General features: G+C 40.1%; 1 pseudogene; it reads left to right on the top strand.

Annotated features, from left to right (window-relative positions):
- The first annotated feature begins 3463 nt into the window (after window positions 1-3463).
- LOC112917098 (importin subunit alpha-1 pseudogene) lies at window positions 3464-17901 on the top strand (annotated as a pseudogene).
- The last annotated feature ends 1178 nt before the right edge of the window (window positions 17902-19079 follow it).

Below are 19079 nucleotides of genomic sequence, written 5' to 3' on the forward strand. Positions count from 1 at the left end.
GGGGGTGGGGGCGCGTGCGGCGGGAAGAGCGTGCGTGGAGGGCTGGGGGGAGGCGCGCGCGTGGCGGGGGCGCGCGTGGCGGGGGCGCGCGTGGCGGGGGCGCGCGTGGCGGGGGCGCGCGTGGCGGGGGCGCGGGCCTGAGCGAGCCGTGCGGCCCCCGCGGCGCGTGGAGCGAGGCTGGGAGGCGGGGCTCGGCCTCCCGTCCCCTGGGAAGCGCCGCTGCGGGTTTCCCCAGCAACAAGTCTCAGATCCGCTGCAGAGCGCGGCCTCTAAGCAGACGCCTGGGATCGGGAGCGCCTAAAGCCACCTTTCACCGCGAGTCAGATCTGAGCTTTCCCGTGGCTTAAGGCTGCGGATTCCCCCTGAAGCTGGACCTTGGCACCTCGAGAGGGAAAGCCCCGCGTGAGCGAGGCCGCGAATGGGGAGGCCCGAAGGGATCTCCTCGTTCTTGGACTCCATCTGAAATTCTCCCCTTGTGATTTTTAAACACTGTGCCAATTCATAAGCGGTTTCCTGTCGTCCGGTCTGCCCTTGAAGCCTACCCATAACGTCCAGCCGCCAGCCTTCACCCTCTAAACCTGCTTAGCTAAGTAAGCCTTGACCTGCAGCGCCACAAAACGAAGAAAAGAGAAGGAGCACAACTAGGACCCCCCTGCTGTAGAGCAGTCATGCGTATCTTATAGTCATGTCTGATGGATTTTATAGATCCCTAATCACAGGAAGACTTTGGTGTTGAATAACTGATCTAACAAGGGTAACATGATGAAAGATACTTGAATGTGGGCTGCTCTCTGAGGCATACCAAAAAAAAAAAAAAAGTGTTGTTTGAAAGTTCTCCTTTAATCCTTTCTCAGTTAATATCTGCTGGCTGCCTCTCCCCTAACACTAGATTTTTGAGATCTTTAAGGTTCGTTTTTTCCTCCTTCCATTCTAACCCCCCTGGACCTCCTCCATTGCCACTGGCATGGTTTGAACTACACTCCTTGTAGAGCTCTCAGACTCAGAGCTCAGTAGTGCAAGATGCGTTACTATTCAGTTTTCTGTAACATGTTCCTAGGTTGAGCTTCCTGTCTGCTCAAGTGGTTAGAAGGCTTAGTCCTAATCACTGCTCTTCCTCAACCCTCTTTTTGCTGAAGTTGATTCTACATTCCAGCAGGCAGTTGTAATGCTACGTCACCTCAGAAATGGAGGGAATGGCACAGCCCTCATCCCTCCACGCTGGCACTGGTAGAAAGGTTTTTTTCCCCTCTCTGGTCTCTAATTGTAGACATCTGTATCCATTAGAATGACGACTGCTGTTAGTAACCCAAACAAACAGAATTTAAGGATAGATGTTATATTGTCTTATATTAAAAAGGCTACTTTGCTCCACAAAGGCATCAGAAATTCAGGCACCGTAAAGCAGGGTGCTTTGCCATTTATAGGTGTGGTCCTTAGGCTCCAATGACTACATCCCTGCTCCAGGCAACAGGACAGAAGAAGGAATCAAGAAGGAAGTTCAGGTCTCATGTTTGTCTTTTTAAAAAGGCTTAAATTCATAGAACATAACTGAGTCACATAGCTGTATCTAAATACAGGTAGGCTGGCAAGCACAGGCTTTTCTAGGGAGCCTTGTTAGGTCTCTGTTACTAGGGAGTAAAGGGACGGATACAGGGGAGAAACTAGCAGTGTCTGTCCTAGCATTTTTGCCCTCTGGCATTCCCAGAGAGGTCAGCACTCCCAATCTATTTCTGGTCTTCAGGCCACAGAATTTTAGACTCAAAAATGAAAAACCCTCAGGCCCTCTGACATCTCTCATTTGCTGCTGGCCCTCTGCATCATCTGCTTTGGGCACTCAAGCTGCCACTGGAATGCAGTGGGGATGACAGGTACCACTTTTGATGTGGAATGCCTGGGTGGTGCACTGGTTGAGTGTCTGCCTTTGGCTCAGGTTGTGATCCCAGGATCCTGGGATGGAGTCCCATATCAGGCTCCCTGGGGGAGCCAGCTTCTCCTCTGCCTGTGTCTCTGCCTCTTTCTCTGTCTCTTGTGAATAAATAAATAAAATCTTTTAAAAATAAGTAAATAAATAAAAATAAATAAAGCTTTTAATGTAAGATTGTACCCAGGATATAGGTCACCTCTGCTCTTAGAGTCCACAAATCTGGGGATTTGTCATTCTCCAATCTTGAGAGAAAAACCCAAGTGCTAGAAAGGTGTTCTTCTTGGAGATAGTCACTGTGTCCAGTATTATCTAATAAAACTTTGTTATGAAGGAAATCTATATCTACACTACCAATATGGTAGCCTTGGTTATTGAGCACTTAAAAATGTGGCTAATACAACTAAGGAATAATTTTACAGTTAAATTTAAATGTTTATTTGTGGTTAGTAACTGCCATATATTATGCAGCACAAGAAATGAGTCTAAACATGCCCTAAATTGTAGACATTTTTAAAAATTAAATCTTGAGTACATACAAAAGATTATAAAAATATATAAGATACGAAGAATAAAAATAAACAGTAATCTACTCATCCCCCACTATAAGAAAAAGAATTTTACCAACAACTTTTTTGCAGGTTTTGTGCCCTTTTCTCCCCCCACCAAGAGATAACTACTGTTCTGAATTCTATGTTTACTGTTTTCTTCTGTTTTTTAAATTGTTTCACCAGATGGGAATGTATTCCTAATTGATATGTTGTTCATTTTTGTGTCTTTGAACTTTATGTAAATGGGATCATAAAGTGACTTGCATTTTCCTACCATTCTACTTTGTGCGATTAATTCATGCTGGATGGTTGTAGAAGTTAATTTATTTTCACTGCTGTGTTATGTGCCATTGAATGACTCTACCACAATTAAATCATTCTTCTGTTGTCAGACATTGGGGGAACAGAGATTTTTGAGTTTTGCTTTTAATTTGTAAACACCTCTTACTATATGATTTAGCTGTTTTGAAATGTTTGTAGGACATTGTTTAGATAAATGACAGTGGTGTCTCTGAAATTTAATGATGGTTCAAAATTTTTGTATAAGATGAGGGGCTTAGAACTCAGTAGAGTATGAGACTCTTGATCTTGGAGTCATGAGTTGAACCGGTCATAGAGATTACTTTAAAAAATTGTATCAGTTGAGATAAATTAAGCATCAGATTACTAAGCTTGTTCCAAAAGTTTATTACATTCAGGGACAAAATTATCAATTTATGGTGTTAAAAGACTGACCCCATTATGCCTTTTTTTTTTTTTTAAACAAAGTAAATTCTAAACGTTTTCTCTCACTGAAACCCAGATGCAGCATGGTGTTTCTTGTTTTAACTTTTTCTTTCATGCGTTTGAGGCTGATGGGCAGCAAGTCAACAAAGTACTCCTCAAAGGATCAAGAAAAAAATATCTTTATATTTTCAACTTTTCTGTAAGTTTGAGATTGTTTCAGATTTTTAAAAATGAAATGTTGGTTAAAAATACATAAAGGTCTCTGATGAAAGAACTAGTGCTCTTTGGAGAAATTGCTGATTCTAGTACAGGGGCAGGAAAGGTACGACATGAGCCTGGAGCAGATTTAGTGCCAGAAAATAAAGAACGGCTGAGGAAAAAAAAAAAAAAAAATCAGTCCCACAATGATGGAGGTATGTCCAAGATCTCCCAATAGCCAAAGCTGGAACCATTGGAGCAACAAAGTAAAGTAGTATTGAATTCTATCCAAAGTATAAAATAAATATACACAAGTCCATATTGATATAAGTGATTAAATAAATAGAGGAGAAGACACAGTTTTATGTAGAATTCCAAATAATGTATGTAGATACTAAAGGAGGGGGAGCATAACCCCCCTGCTGCATTGTGGGTTAAGCTTAACGACTTTCTCCCAAGCAAGACAATATGGAAAAGGGGGGAAAGTTGAAAAACCTGACAAACACAACCTCAGCCAGGTGGTCAAGGTCAACATCACTAGTGATAAGTCATGTTATATCATATGATGAACATGGTACTTTACTTCTGTGAGACCAAAGACCTATAATCTCAGTCTACTGAGGAGAAAAAGCTGACAATCTGCAAATGCCTGATCATTATTCCTCAAAACTGTTAAGGTCCATCAAAAACAAGGGAAGAGGGGATCCCTGGGTGGCTCAGCGGTTTGGTGCCTGCCTTTGGCCAGGGGTGCGGTCCTGGAGTCCTGGGATCAAGTCCTGCGTCGTGCTCCTGGCGGGGAGCCTGCTTCTCCCTCTGCTTGAGTCGCTGCCCCCCCCCCCCCCATGTCTATCATAAATAAATAAATAAATGTTTAAAAAAACAAAACAAGGGAAGAGGGCAGCCTGGGTGGTTCAGTGTGATTTAGTGCCACCTTCAGTCCAGGTCGTGATCCTGGAGACCCGGGATGGAGTCCCACCTCGGGCTCCCTGCATGGAGCCTGCTTCTCCCTCTGCCTGTGTCTCTGTCTCTCTCTCGCTCTCTTTCTCTCTCTCTTTCTGTGTGTCTCTCATAAATAAATAAAATATTAAAAAAAAAAAAAAACAAGGGAAGAGGAGCATAAAGAGACAGGATAACTATAATAATGTGATATCCTGAGTGAGATTCTGGAATATAAAAAGGAACATTAGGTAAAAACTAAGAAAATCTGAATAAAGTGGAAAGTTTAGTTAATAACAATGGATCAGTATTTGCTTATTAATTGTAATAAATGTACCATAGTAACGCAGGATGTTGATAGCAGGGGAAACTGGAATGTAGGGTATGTAGGAACTCTCTGTACTACCTTCACAATTTTTTTTTATAAACTTAAACTGTCCTAAAAAAATTAAGTTTATTTAAAAATAAAGAAATGAATCAATAAGTAGATCCTAAAGTCTTTCAAAAATTTTTACAATTTTTGCCACCATAGTTTGCAAATATTTTGTTATATTTATTCCAAAATACTTTATATTTTTCCTTGTTATTTTGAGAATAGTGCCTTTTAAAAATATTACATAGCCTAACAGCTTATTGCTGGTGTACAGAAACTCAATTGAGTTTCTGTGTTCATTATGTCTAAAATACTTCATTTCTCTTTCATGTAGACATTTGTTAACATCTTTGAATTTTGTTTCTTCCATTCTAACCTCTTGCATTTCTTTTTCTTATCTGAGTGTCCTGTCTAATAATTGGATAGACATGGTGATAACATGTATAACTGACATATTTCCGGTGTTAAAGGGAATGATACTTGCTGTATGGTTTCTGTTTTTGTTTTCCTTTTTTGTTTTGTTTTGTTTGCTGTCCTTTCTTTGGTGAAGAAATTCACTTCTATTTCTAATTCAATAATAAAATTACTGGTCATAAATGGACATTGGATTTTATTTAATAATGTCTTCTATAGGGGATCCCTGGGTGGCACAGCGGTTTAGCACCTGCCTTTGGCCCAGGGCGCAATCCTGGAGACCTGGGATCGAGTCCCACGTCAGGCTCCCGGTGCATGGAGCCTGCTTCTCCCTCTGCCTATGTCTCTGCCTCTCTCTCTCTCTATCATAAATGAATAAAAATTAAAAAAAAATAATGTCTTCTATACCTCTTGAGATGATCTTATTTTAAGTTTTTTAGTATGTTAAATTTTGGTAAGTTATGGCAATTATGATAAATTTTAAGCATCATGATATAGTCTTGGCAGATTTCAACTTAACCAAATGATTATTTTTCTTTTCTCTCATTGTCTCATGAGTACCAAGAGCTTACTTATGGTCATGGCAATGGAGGAGGGTGTCTGGTTTCCTCCTGTTGTCCCTCTATATGTAGCAGTCACTAGTTTACCTGCCATTCTTTGGTTGTTGTCCCATCTCTGAGGGCTCTTCTTGTTCAACTGGCCCTCTCTTTTCCACCTTCTTTTAGCATTGTGGAAACTTCCACATGCTACTCCCCTACTAGTGTGGAGACAGAAATGTTGGGGTCTGGACTCCAACCCACTGTCAAATCACACCATACTGTCATTTGTACTACAGCTACTGCTTCTAGGCTATGTCAGTGTGAGAACTATCTGAGGTTTCCCATCTCATGGGGCTCCTGACAGGACGTGGGGCACACCACAGTTTCTCTTAGAGCTCCTCCATTATTGGGGAATTCTAGAATTGCCTCCTACTGATAGCTTAGCAGGGAGGATATAGACAGGGAGTAAGGTCTTTTCTCAGAGACATTCATCTACACATTGTTGTCACTTCCAAATCTCTTGAGAGTAGGGTAATGGGCTGCTTCATCGTCATTCCTTCTACCTAAATTAGTATTAATGGCATCAGCTTTGACTCTTGGTAGTCAAAATGTAGGCTTTTGAGGTTCAAAAAACTTTTTCTCGACCTATTTTCTCTACTAGGAGATTCAAAGCTCTATTTTGAAACTTAGAAACTGAGCATTGACTCATCTCTCTTTTCATTTCTGTAGTAACAGCCCTCCCGGAGGGCAGTAAATACAAAAGGCACTCACGGCTGCCTGGGTGTGGGGAGAGGAAGGGAGCCAGGATATTCCAGGGATAATACGTAGTTATCAACAATAGAATTTCACAATAATACTGTGCCACAGCTTCCACACCCTTAGCTTTTTTGTAAGCTTCATACATGTCTTTCTCACTAGCTAAGTCTGCCTGAATATCATGAAGAAACCTCAAACTTAATAGATCCCAAACTCAAATCATTTTTGTCCTGTATTCTCTGTCTCTGGAAATGGCATTACTATCTATCCAGTCACAAAGGCTAGAAACTTCTGAGTATCCCCCAAATTCTTATCCCTCACTACTTCTCCCCTCTACCCCATCAGTTTGTTATACAGTAGAAACTCTTCTCCCCCCAACCTCAGAGGGTTTTTGCCCCCATCTTATTGGAATCTATGACTAATGTTAGTGTAGCCACCATTCTCTGATTATTGGCCCAGACAGGTAGGTGACTCTTTGTCTTTCTTGAGCAACTTTGTATCTTCTGAGACAAAGGTTTCAGCATGCTGTCAAGCAGCGGTGTCCTGGACTCAGCTCCGGCTGGCTCCCGAGGACCAATTGTGCACATCTCTATCCAGCTATAGATTCATGAAGTCATGTTGGTAGTTTAAAATTAACCACAGGGTGATGGGGCACCTGGGTGGCTCAGTCGGTTGAGCCTCTGCCTTCAGCTCAGGTCATGATCTCAGGATCCTGGGATTGAGCCCTGCATCAAGCTCCCTGCTCAGTGGGGAGTCTGCTCCTCCTTCCTCTGCCCTTACCCATGCCTGTGCTTTCCATCTCTTTCTCTCTAATAAATAAATAAAATCCCTAAAAAAAAAAAAAATTAACTACAGGGTGAGTATTTACACCACAGAAACTGGCTGACACTATAAACAAGAGTAATTTTTTTTTATTGGAGAGCCAGTGATTAAACATTTACCAATATACTACTGACATTATGGAACATGAGCAAGGGCCTGAGAAGACAAAACAGGGAAGAGGGTTAAACCAATGCAGTGGCTTTTGAGTTACTGAGTTTGATTAATATTGCTCAGTTGATCTGGGGCATGTTCTCACTAAGGACAACCAAAGAACCATGTAGAATATACCTCAGAACTACCCTCCAGGAAAGAAGTATCTATACACTGATTGCCATCCTCTACCTCTGAGGCAGAGAGAAGTTGCCTCATGGGGTGTTGATCCTCTTATTTCCAGACTTGTCAGTGTGTAGAATGGGTAAGTTCTTGCAGGCATCTCAAGCAACAGTGGCAGTGAAACCCAAGTGCAGAAAGCACGTGATATGTTAAACAGCTGAAGTGGATTGCTGTCTGATTACATCGCTATACGGCTGGTTGCTGCCGCAAGGACTGAAGTAAAGGTTAGGCAAGAGGATATGAGGCACAGTGCAAGAGGAATCCGACACAAGGGTCAGTAGGATAAGATGCAGCTCCCACTACAGTAACTGGTCTCAGGGCATTAATTAATATTCGCTATCTCTCTCTCAAACCACCCAGTCTGGATTTCCCCTACCCTTGGCCAGCACTTCAGTAAGTCTGGGTTGTTGCCTGCTGGTGACTCAGATTTTTGTCCCCAGGGGATATGAACCATCATTTGTATTAACCTTATTGGGACATGGTTGCTATAATAGCCCATTTACAGTTATCACTGGATGTGCAAGTACTCAGACATGCTCCAGTGAACCCCCGGAGTTCCACACATACCCTTTCTTAACTTTCTTGTGTTGACCACAACTAGCTCTGCATGATAATCATCTAATCCCTCTGCCTCCTACTCTTTTGTTTTATTATGGGTCACTAGCATGAGAGGCTCAGAATGACTAAGTGATAATCAGAATTTCAGTTATAGTGGGACCTTTACTCTGTCTCCTAGAAGAAGCATACCCCCACTTCAGGAACTAGGACTTCTTGTTAGAAGAGTCTAGCCTACTTTTACTCTTTGGGTCTTAGATTTGGAGTCTAGCTATGAGGAACACAACACCATATATCAGCCCATTGTAGTATGTCCACAGGCTTGTGTTCTTCTAGACCCCTAACATTTTTATAAACATAGCTTCATGATAATATCGACTACTGTGGGGCAGCCCTAGTGGCTCAGCAGTTTAGCGCCGCCTTCAGCCCAGGGCCTGATCCTGGAGACCCCGGATCGAGTCCCGTGTCGGGCTCCCTGCATGGAGTCTGCTTCTCCCTCTGCCTGTGTCTCTGCCTCTCTCTCTCTCTCTCTCTCTCTCTCCCTCTGTGTGTGTGTGTGTCTCATGAATAAATAAATAAAATATTAAAAAAAAATATCGACTACTGTCATCCCTGAGCTACAAAAGGTAACCAGTGAGCCAAAAGTTGTCAGTAGCCCCCTTATCAGTGCATTCTTTATTGTCTTGTGAAGTGTCCTCTTAGGGAACAGAGGTGGGTGGTGAGTTCTCTACCTCCACGTTATAAATCCATTCTAGTATTCCTCCCTCCCTGAACCTTCTGAGGGTAAGTTCTGAGGAATTGTGGAAAATAAGGCTAGGTATGTTGGGTGGGTGGGGACATGTTTTTTGTTGTTGTTTTTGTTTTTTTAAGATTTTATTTATTCACTCATGAGAGAGAGAGAAAGAGAGAGGCAGAGACACAGGCAAAGGGAGAAGCTAAACCGCTGAGCCACCCGGGCTGCCCATTGGGTCTTGTCTTCAGCATGCTCGGCCTTAGAGCTGCAGGAGATTCAGGTCTCTTTAAATGCTGTTGTGGAAGCTTTGTGACTCACTATGCTTGAATTTTGCTCATGCTGTCTTTCTGCCTACAATGCCCTTCTGCTTCACCTTTCTTTCACTAGAAGGCAGTTACTCATTTTTTAAGATCCCCCTCAAATGTCATCTCTCCCTAAAGTCTCTCACAATTCCAACAGATTCGGTTGCTCTGTTTTCTGTGTAATCAGAGCCTTTTATTTTTACCTATTTTTTTTTTTTACTTTAATCAGCTCTCATTCTTTTAAAAAATTGTTCATACCTTTTTACAATACCAAACACTTTGTCTTATAAATTGTCTTCTAGAGCCCCCTGAATTAGTCTGGGAGTTCCTTGAATATAGGATTTGTGTGTACCTTACCACTGGATACATAGTAGCCAGGCAACTGCTACATGTTAAATGAATGAAAGTTATTTCCCAGCAATGGGGGAAATGCATATGTAATACTCATATTTTAACCTTATACAATAATTTTGGATTTTATTTTTTTCTGACCGTTCATGATTCAATTCTATAATAGATAAGCCATATCTACACCATTCATACTGTGCATTTTGACCAAACGTTGGGTTTTTTACTCCCAAATATAAAATAAACTTAAAAGTAACATTCAGTTTTAGTTATTAATCATGTTTGAGCAATAAACTGAAAAGAGGATTTAGAAAAAATGTCATTACTACAACCTACAACTTTATGGTCTTTCTACAATGACTTGAACTTCTAATTAAAATGAGTAGCATTTAGGACTTTAAATGATATTTGCCTGAATTACTAAAAAGATAGAAAGGTAACAATTTGAACTGCAAAATGTTTTATATTAGTACCTGGAAAATAAAAGACATGTATTTGTCAGTTCTACTATCCTAATTATTTTTAAATCTGAATTAGAGAATTTATCTATAAAAATGATTTTGAGGATACCTGGGTGCTTCAGGTGGTTAAGTGTCTGACCCTTGATTTTGGCTCAGGTCATGATCTCAAGGTTGTAAGATTGGCTCAGGTCATGATCTCAGGGTTGTGAGATTGACCTCGGCTCTGTGCTGGGGATAGAGCCTGCTTAAGGTTCTCTCCCTCCTTTCTCTCTGTCTCCCAACCCCCACTCTCTCTCTCCAAAAAAAAAAAAAAAAGTGATTTTGAATTAAACATTTAGGAAATTTATTTTATTTTATTTATAATATGTAGAGTAAAAGTATTACAAATGAGAGTTTCTACATTACTATTTGAAATTATTCAAATGTATGAATAAAAATAACATTACCTCCATATAAGACCAAGAAGACAAGTTGGCAAGCAGCTAGAAGCACAATATTTTATTTAAAAAGTGAAAATTATCTTATCAGTAATATGGTGTGTGTTTCTGTGTGTGTGTGCATGTGTGGGAGTGTAATTTTGTCTTCTTTATTTATATATCACATTTCTGAGACAAGTCACTTCTAAGTTACATTCATGGCCTCAAACGGGTAAAGTATTGAATAAACTATCTTCAAATATTCATACCAAATATAGATTGACATTCCAGTTTTGTTATTAAGAGATGGTGAGTGAAATGGCTTGAGGGTTTTGCAGAAAACCACTTATAAATTCAGCTAAAGGTCTTATCTACCTGCACAGACTTGTTTAGGTTTTAGTTGAAGAGGCTCACGTGCCAGTAAATAATTTGCAAGCAATTTACTAAATAAATTTGTTGCATTTCAATTCTTCCTCCTTCTCTTTACTCGTGTTTGAGACCAAAAATAAAATAACTTCTTCTAAGAAGATATTTTTGAGATTAAAACACTATAGCTGTCTAGTATGCAGTGAAAGTACAAAAAACAACTTGGCATCTCTAATTGGAAATAATTATAAAATAACAGAATTTTAGAACAGGAAGGTACGTCCCTGATTGCATATGTTAAATGATGGACACTGTTTGAAGGACAAAAACTATTTATTGCAGAATAAATTTAAAAATACAGACTAGAAATGTAATGGTCTTTTCTTTTCTCTATGTTCCACAATTGAGCTTTTTGGATCAATCTTATGTATAGAAATATGTTCCCTTTAAAAAAAAAAGATTTTTATTTATTCACTTGAGAGAGAGAGAAACAGAGAGAGGGAGAGCAGGGGAGAGGCAGGGACAGAGAGAAGCAGACTCCTCAATGAGCAGGGAGCCTGTCAGGGGGCTCAATCCCAGGACCCTGGGATCATGACCTGAGCTGAAGGCAGACACTTAACCAACTGAGCCATCCAGATGCCCCGAAAAATATGCCCTTTTTATGTGAAAAACTCATAGGAAATAATGTGAAATTTAAACAAATAAATTAATAACTACAGGAATATTTAAATAAAATATGGCATATTGATACTCTATATTTCCACAAATATAAATGTAAGCAACATTATGGATTATAAGACAAAGTGTTGAAGGGAAAGAAAAAGGAAGTTGTGGTATACTGCTTATCATCCAAATAGCTCTGGACGCTGGTTACTTGTGGCACAGAGGGGAGGATACAGGGATTTGAGGATTTGGTCAAAGGGGCTTTAGCCTTGTCTATGATATGTTAATTTTTTTAAAGAAAAAATTTTAATTTACTTTTTATATTATAAAGAATTAGTTAAAATATGATAAACGGAGATAATGAATGGAAAATATTAGCTATTTAACCAAAATTATTCCTGATTCTTATTTGATGATAATATTGTAAGAAAATAATTTTAGAATTACTAAGAAACAAAAGGCTTTTTAGAAGAGCTTAAAATTCTTATTGAAATGAGGAACCAAAGTGCTGCTTCACAATGGCCCCAGGACATTGTCACTTAAAAAGATGGAAGCAAGGCAGTCCCGGTGGCACAGCGGTTTAGCGCCGCCTGCAGCCCAGGGCGTGATCCTAGAGATCCTGGATTGAGTCCCACTTCAGGCTTTCTATATGATGCCTGCTTCTCCCTCTGCCTGTGTCTCTGCCTCTCTCACTCTCTCTCTATGAATAAATAAATAAAATCTTAAAAAAAAAAAAAAAGATGGAAGCAAGAGAGGAAGAGAGGGGCACCTGGGTAGCTCAGTGGTTGAGCATCTGCTTTTGGCTCAGGTCATGGGCCTGGGATCAAGTCCCACATCAGACTCTTTGCAGGGAGTCTGCTTCTCCCTCTGCCTATGTCTCAGTAGCTTTCATAAATAAATAAATAAATAAATAAATAAATAAATAAATAAATAAATAAATAAATAAAATATTTTTAAAAAGAGAGAGAGGAAGAGAGAAGTATGTATGTATGTATTTAGAGGGTGGGGGTGGGAGTGGGTGGTGATGAGCAGACTGGGAGGAGAAGAGGGAGAGAATCCCAAGCAGGCTTCGTACCCAGCATAGAGCCCCACCTGGCACTTGATCTCACAACCCTGAGAACATGACCTGAGCCGAAATCAAGAGTCAGAGGCCTAACAGACTAAGGTACCCAGGAGCCTTAAAAGAGGAGTATTTAAATGAAAACTGTTGTAAAGTATGTATCATTTGTTTTTCACTGTCCAGTGGATCTTCCTTAGGAAAGCTTCCATTACTCCCACTTTATATAATTCTGAAAGACTGCCAGTCACAAGTTCCCACATTCCATACAATGATGAGAATATGGTCCAGGCTAGGCCAACCAAACTCTCTCTGGGGAATTTAAATTTTAAATGTAGAATCTAACAGATGACTTAAAAAATAAAAATTTGAAAAACAGACAACCTGATAGGATACTTAAATACTACAGGAAGTATTTAAAATACGTAAACAGGCACTTCACAATGAAATATATCTAGTGGTGCCAGGTGTCTCAGTTGGTTAAGTGGCCAACTCTTGATTTGGGCTCAGGGCATGATCTCAGGAATCTGGGGATCAAACCTGCTTGAGGATTCTCTCTCCCACTTTTTCTGCCCCCACTCATGCTTTATCTAACCTAATAAATCTTTTTAAAAAATCCTTTAAAAAAAGAAAGATATCTGAGTATGATCCAAAGAGCATATGAAAAGAAGGTGCATCACATCACTAGTCATAAAGGAGCTGCACACGAGATAACACTATTCACTCACCAGAAAGAGGGATAATTATATATATTTAAAGATTTTATTTATTTATTCATGAGACACACACACACACACACACACACACACAGAGGCAGAGACATAGACAGAGGGAGAAACAGGCTCCATGCAGAGAACCTGATGTGGTACTCGATCCCGGGACTCCAGGATCACATCCTGAGCCAAAGGCAGATGCTCAACCGCTGAGCCACCCAGGCATCCCAAGAGAAATAATTATTAAATGCACAACCAAGTGTCAGCAAGATATGGAACAACTGCAACTCTAATCCTCTACTGGTGGGAATGTAAATTGGTACAGCCTCTTTAGAAAGCTATTTGGCAATATTTACAAATCTGAATATACCCTTACTTTATCACCCAGCAATTTCACTCTTAGAGAATGAAAACATGTGGGAACCCAAAGACATGTGCAAAAACATTCATTTATAGCTTTATTTCCAATGTCTCCAAATTGGAAACAACCCAAACGTCCATTGGGAGTATAGTATTCATTGAAGTAATATATAATGATCCTAACAAGCTACTTACCATGATGCAACAAGAAGGATACAGTATGCTCATAGGCATAATCTTGAGCAAAATAAACCAGACAGTAAATGATACCATTTAAATAAAGTCCAAAGATAGTCACAACACATTTGTGTGATAAAATCAGAATAGTGGGTACCTTTGAGGGATATTGATTGGAGGAAGATACGAGGGAGGTTTCTAGAACACTGATAAATAATGTCCTGTATTTTGATCTATGTGTTAGTTACATGTTCACATGGTAAAGATTCATTGAGCTGTACACTTAGGATGTGTAGTTATATATGTCATACTTCAAGTTTAAAAGCATGTAAAATAAAATCTCTAGCAAAGACACACACAGATGTATGGCAGTTAGAGCCTAGTTGTCCCAAGGCTGACCTCTAAAATTCTGTCAGTGAGCTCCCATCTGTGAGGTCTCCAGACTTCCAAAGTTGCTCTAGTTTCTCTCCTTCTGAAGAATAGGTTAAGTTCTTTTTTTCTTAATTCTCTGGATCCTTATAATAAATTCCTTTCCCTCTTTTTCTTGACACACTAAGAGCTGATTTCTTACTGAGCCTCAACTTGAATTGCCAGGAAAAATGTTGGTATTATTCTTAAGGTAAATAGTAATGTTTAAAACAAGAGACAAATTCCTCATAGGTAAAGTGGCCAAAAAACATTCTTCTTATAAATGATAGAGCCTAAGTGAGTGCATTGGAATGTTTGGCTACAAGTGAGGATTTTATATAACTGGCCTCTGTACTATAAGGGAATGCCATCTAACTTAATCATAATGAAATCTAGATCTAACAACAGAATTAAATAAGAGAAAAATATCCACATGGGCAAGAGAAGCTAGACCTGGGCTTTTTGTGGGTTTTTGTGTGTGTGTGTTTTGCCAATTACTACTCTTGAGCACACTGGCTTGAACATGATTAACTGATCCTTAATATTTATTAGTGCAAACAAGGTCAGAATTTTAAACAGGAATGTTGGGGATCCCTGGGTGGCTCAGCAGTTGAGTGCCTGCCTTCGGCCTGGGGCGTGACGTCGGGCTCCCTGCATGGAGCCTGCTTCTCCCTCTGCCTGTGTCTCTGCCTCCCTCTCTCTCTGTGTCTCTCATGAGTGAATAAATAAAATCTTTAAAAATAAAATAAATAATAAACAGAAATGTTTAAAATTGCTAATTAACAAGGACAATTCTGTTCAAAAGGGTGGATTCTGTTATAAGAAAGTCCTTTTTGTTCTGCTGAATACCTTGATAAGTTTGGGTATACAAAATGAGCCTAGAGCAAAGTTTGGGATTGAAAAATTGAATTTTTCTGCATGTAGAGGCAGAAGAAATTGGAATTCCTGGTATACTCATTGAATGTAGGGGGTTGAGGAAAGAAAGAAAAGGATGACATGCACTGGGGAGAAATGAGCAGGGAAAAATATCCCTTAGTTTGCCCACTTTAAGAATAAGAGTATTTAGCATTCCTCGAAATTGCAATTTTACAATGTCAGCCCCATATCTGTCCCCGCAAAGTATTCAAACAAGATTACTAATAACGTTGTGTATGTGTGATTCAAATAAAGGAGTTGTGTTTCACATAAAAGTTGGTTATGATGTTTAATAGACAGCATACAGCTCCACGTACCCTAGAGAATAAGATGACCATAAACTGAACCGTTGCCAGTGATAGACATAGGAACCTGAATACATCTAGAAATTCTAGAAAGAAATCTAGAGGAGTGCTTTGTGTTTCTACAGATCCTGGAATAATGGGTTCCAGACATTCTTGGCATAATCTCATGGACAAGGAAACTCCAATTAACACACGGCTTACACAAGACTTTACTAAAGCTAAGAAATAACAAAAGGGAAGTAAACACACCACATAACACTAAAATGGACTTTCTGGTTATGATTTGCTTACCAGGACTCCCAGTCCTCTATGTCCAGTTAAATCCATCTTAGATATATTGTTCAGGAGACTATACCTGTTTCAGCTAAGAGACTGTCTAGTCCAAATAACAGAAAACCGACTCCAAAGCTTAAACTGTGAAGTTGGCTCACATAACCAGAAGTCTCACATAACCACATAGTCAGGCTTCAGGTATAATATGATCAAGACTTTTACCCTATTTTCCTGCAGTTCTCCTCAGCTCCATCCTCTTCCAGTTTTTAGGTTCTATTATCAGACTAACTTCTCTTAAATCACAGACTGGTTGCCAATAGGCTTCTTAACCTACATTAAATATGGATGAGTAAGATTGACTTTTCCATCAGTATCACTCAAATAAAAGGAAGAAGTTTCCTAAAAGCTTCAATAATTCAAATTTCATTTGTCAAACACAATCTTCAGGCTGATCTGTGCTGGATGTTTTGAGGGTAGCTGACCTGCCGGCCATGTAGCTTTCTCCCTTTGTCTCATAACCTTGTCCACCAACGAGAATGTTAATTCACCAGTTGCCTGCCTTAAAAGATTCAAGAACAAGGGTAAAGACAGTATGGAAACAAGGCAGTACCGAATAGAAGTTGATGTGGAGCAGAGTAAGTCTAAGAAGGATAACCAGATGCTGAGAAGGAGAAATACAAACTCATTTCCTGATGATGTGACTTCTCTACCGCAGGAAAACCGCAACAACCAGGGCACTATGAACTGGTCTGTTGATGACATTGTCAAAGGGATAAATAGCAATAATTTGGAAAGCCAGCTTCAGGCTACTCAATCTGCCAGGAAACTACTTTCTAGGGAAAAACAGACCCCCATCGACTGCATAATCCAGGCTGCTTTGATTCCAAAATTTGTGTCCTTCTTGGGCAGAACTGATTGTAGTCCCATTCAGTTTGAATCTGCTTGGGGCCTCACTAACACTGCTTCCGGGACATCAGAACAGACCAAGGTTCTGGTAGATGGAGATGCTATCCCTGCATTCACTTCTCTGTTAGCATCATCCCATGCCCACATCAGCAAACAAGATGGGCTCTAGGAAACATTGCCCGTGATGTTTCAGTTTTTCAAGACTTGGTTATTAAGTATGGTACAGTTGACCCACTGTTGGTGCTCCTTGCAGTTCCTGATATGTCATCTTTAGCATATGGTTACTTATGTAACCTTACTTGGACACTTTTAAACCTTTGTTGGAACAAGAATCCTGCACTCCCATTAGATGCTGTTAAGCAGATTCTTCCAACCTTAATTCATCTCCTACATCGTTACGATCCAAAAGTATTAGCAGATACCTACTGGGCCATTTCCTATCTTACTGATGGTCCAAATGAATGGATTGAAATGGTTGTGAAAACAGGAGTTGTGCCCCAACTTGTGAAGCTTCTAGGAGCTACTGAATTGCCCATTGTGACTCCTGTGCTAAGAGCCATAGGAAATATTGTCCCTGGGATAGATGAACAGACTCAGGTTGTAATAGATGCAGGAGCACTTGCTATCTTTCCCAGCTGGCTAATAAACCCCCAAACTAATATTCAGAAGGAAGCTGTCTGGGGATCCCTGGGTGGCGCAGCGGTTTAGCGCCTGCCTTTGGCCCAGGGTGCGATCCTGGAGACCCGGGATCGAATCCCACGTCGCGCTCCCGGTGCATGGAGCCTGCTTCTCCCTCTGCCTGTGTCTCTGCCTCTCTCTCTCTCTCTGTGTGACTATCATGAATAAATAAATAAAATCTTAAAAAAAAAAAAAAAGAAGGAAGCTGTCTGTACAATGTCAAATATGGCCACCAGGACCAGATATATTAAGTTGTGAATCATGGATTAGTTCTGTTCCTTATCAGTGTTCTAAGGCAGACTTTGAAACGAAAGGAAGCTGTATGGGCTGTGCAACCAACTATAAGCGGTGGAACAGTTGAACAGATTGTATACCTCATTCATTGTGGCATAATAGAAATATTGATGAACCTCTTAACTTCAAAAGATACCAAAATCATTCTGGTTTTTCTGGATACCATTTCAAACATCTTTCAGGTGAAACTGAGAAACTTAGTATAATGATTGAAGAATGTGGAAGTTTAGGCAAAATTGAAGCTCTACAAAACCATGAAAATGAGTCTGTGTATGAAGCTTCATGAAACTTGATTGAGAAGTATTTCTCTGTAAGGAAGATCAGAATGTTGTGCTAGAAACTACCTCTGAAAGCTATACATTCCAAGTTCAAGATGGCACTCCTCAGAACTTTAACTTTTAGATTGTACAGCTGAGGCAGAAAGTTGTTTGTATGTGGTCTATTTTGTAGAAGTTTGTCTTACTGTTGCTCTACTAAGAACTCTTTTATCATTAAAAAAAAGATTTTATTTATTTATTCATGAGAGATAGAAAGAGAGGCAGAGACGGAGGGAGAAGGCAGGCTCCATGCAGGGAGCCGGATGTGGGACTCGATCCCGGACCCCAGGATCACACCCTGAATCAAAGGCAGATGCTCAACAGTTGAGCCACCCAGGCGTCCCAATAAGAACTCTTTTAAAATGTATTTTGTTATTGTAGCACAGTGAAACTATACTTGACCAATTTCAAACTGTACAAACCATATGAAGCTCCTCCTCTCAGTGGGTTTCTTATTTCTATGTGGAATCTTCTATCTTGCAGTATCCTGTAAATAAAGATTAACACATTTTTTATTCATTTGTCACCATTGGTACATTCCCATTCCTAAACGGTTTGCTGGCCAGAGACAGGATTACCATAAGTAGCTTACCTTAACCAGTCCTTATTTTGTGAGCCAAGAATGGAGTCAGCTTTCTTCAAGTCACAAAGGCCATATTGGATAAGGACCAGTACTAGAACAAAATTGGAGATCAATGAGAAAGAAAGACTGGCAAATGGATCATGGGTAGGCACCGAGAATATCCACTGTGTATACTTTCTTACCTTCCTTAAATTCCTGTACTATTCTCCCCCTTGCTTTTTGTAATCCAATCACACTGACCTTTCAGATCTTCAACATGCTTTGTCCCTTCTCATTCATTCTTCTAAGGTCTTTACTCAGGTTATTTTCTCTCTGTCTTCTTTTTAAGGTTTTATTTATTTATGAGCGTGGAGGAAGGGGAGGAGGGAGAGAATCCTAAGTAGACTCCATGCTGAACACAGAGCCCAATGTGGGGCTCAGTCTTACAATCCTGAGATCAAGACTTGAGCTGAAACCAAGAGTAGGAGACTTAACTTACTGAGCCACCCACTCAGGCTATTCTCTTCACCTACAAGTCTCTTCTCCCACCTCATTCTTGGTTAAATAAACTCATCTGTCTGTCTCCCCTTAAAAGTCACTCCTTTGGTAAAGCCTACCCTCAGTCTCATACTAGCTCTCATGCTGCTTCTTCCAACTTGAACTTAAGCAAAAAGAGAATACAAGCAGTTCCTCTTATTCAT

This window comes from Vulpes vulpes, chromosome 15 (assembly GCF_048418805.1).
Source record: "Vulpes vulpes isolate BD-2025 chromosome 15, VulVul3, whole genome shotgun sequence".
In the NCBI taxonomy this organism is placed as follows: Eukaryota; Metazoa; Chordata; class Mammalia; order Carnivora; family Canidae; genus Vulpes; species Vulpes vulpes.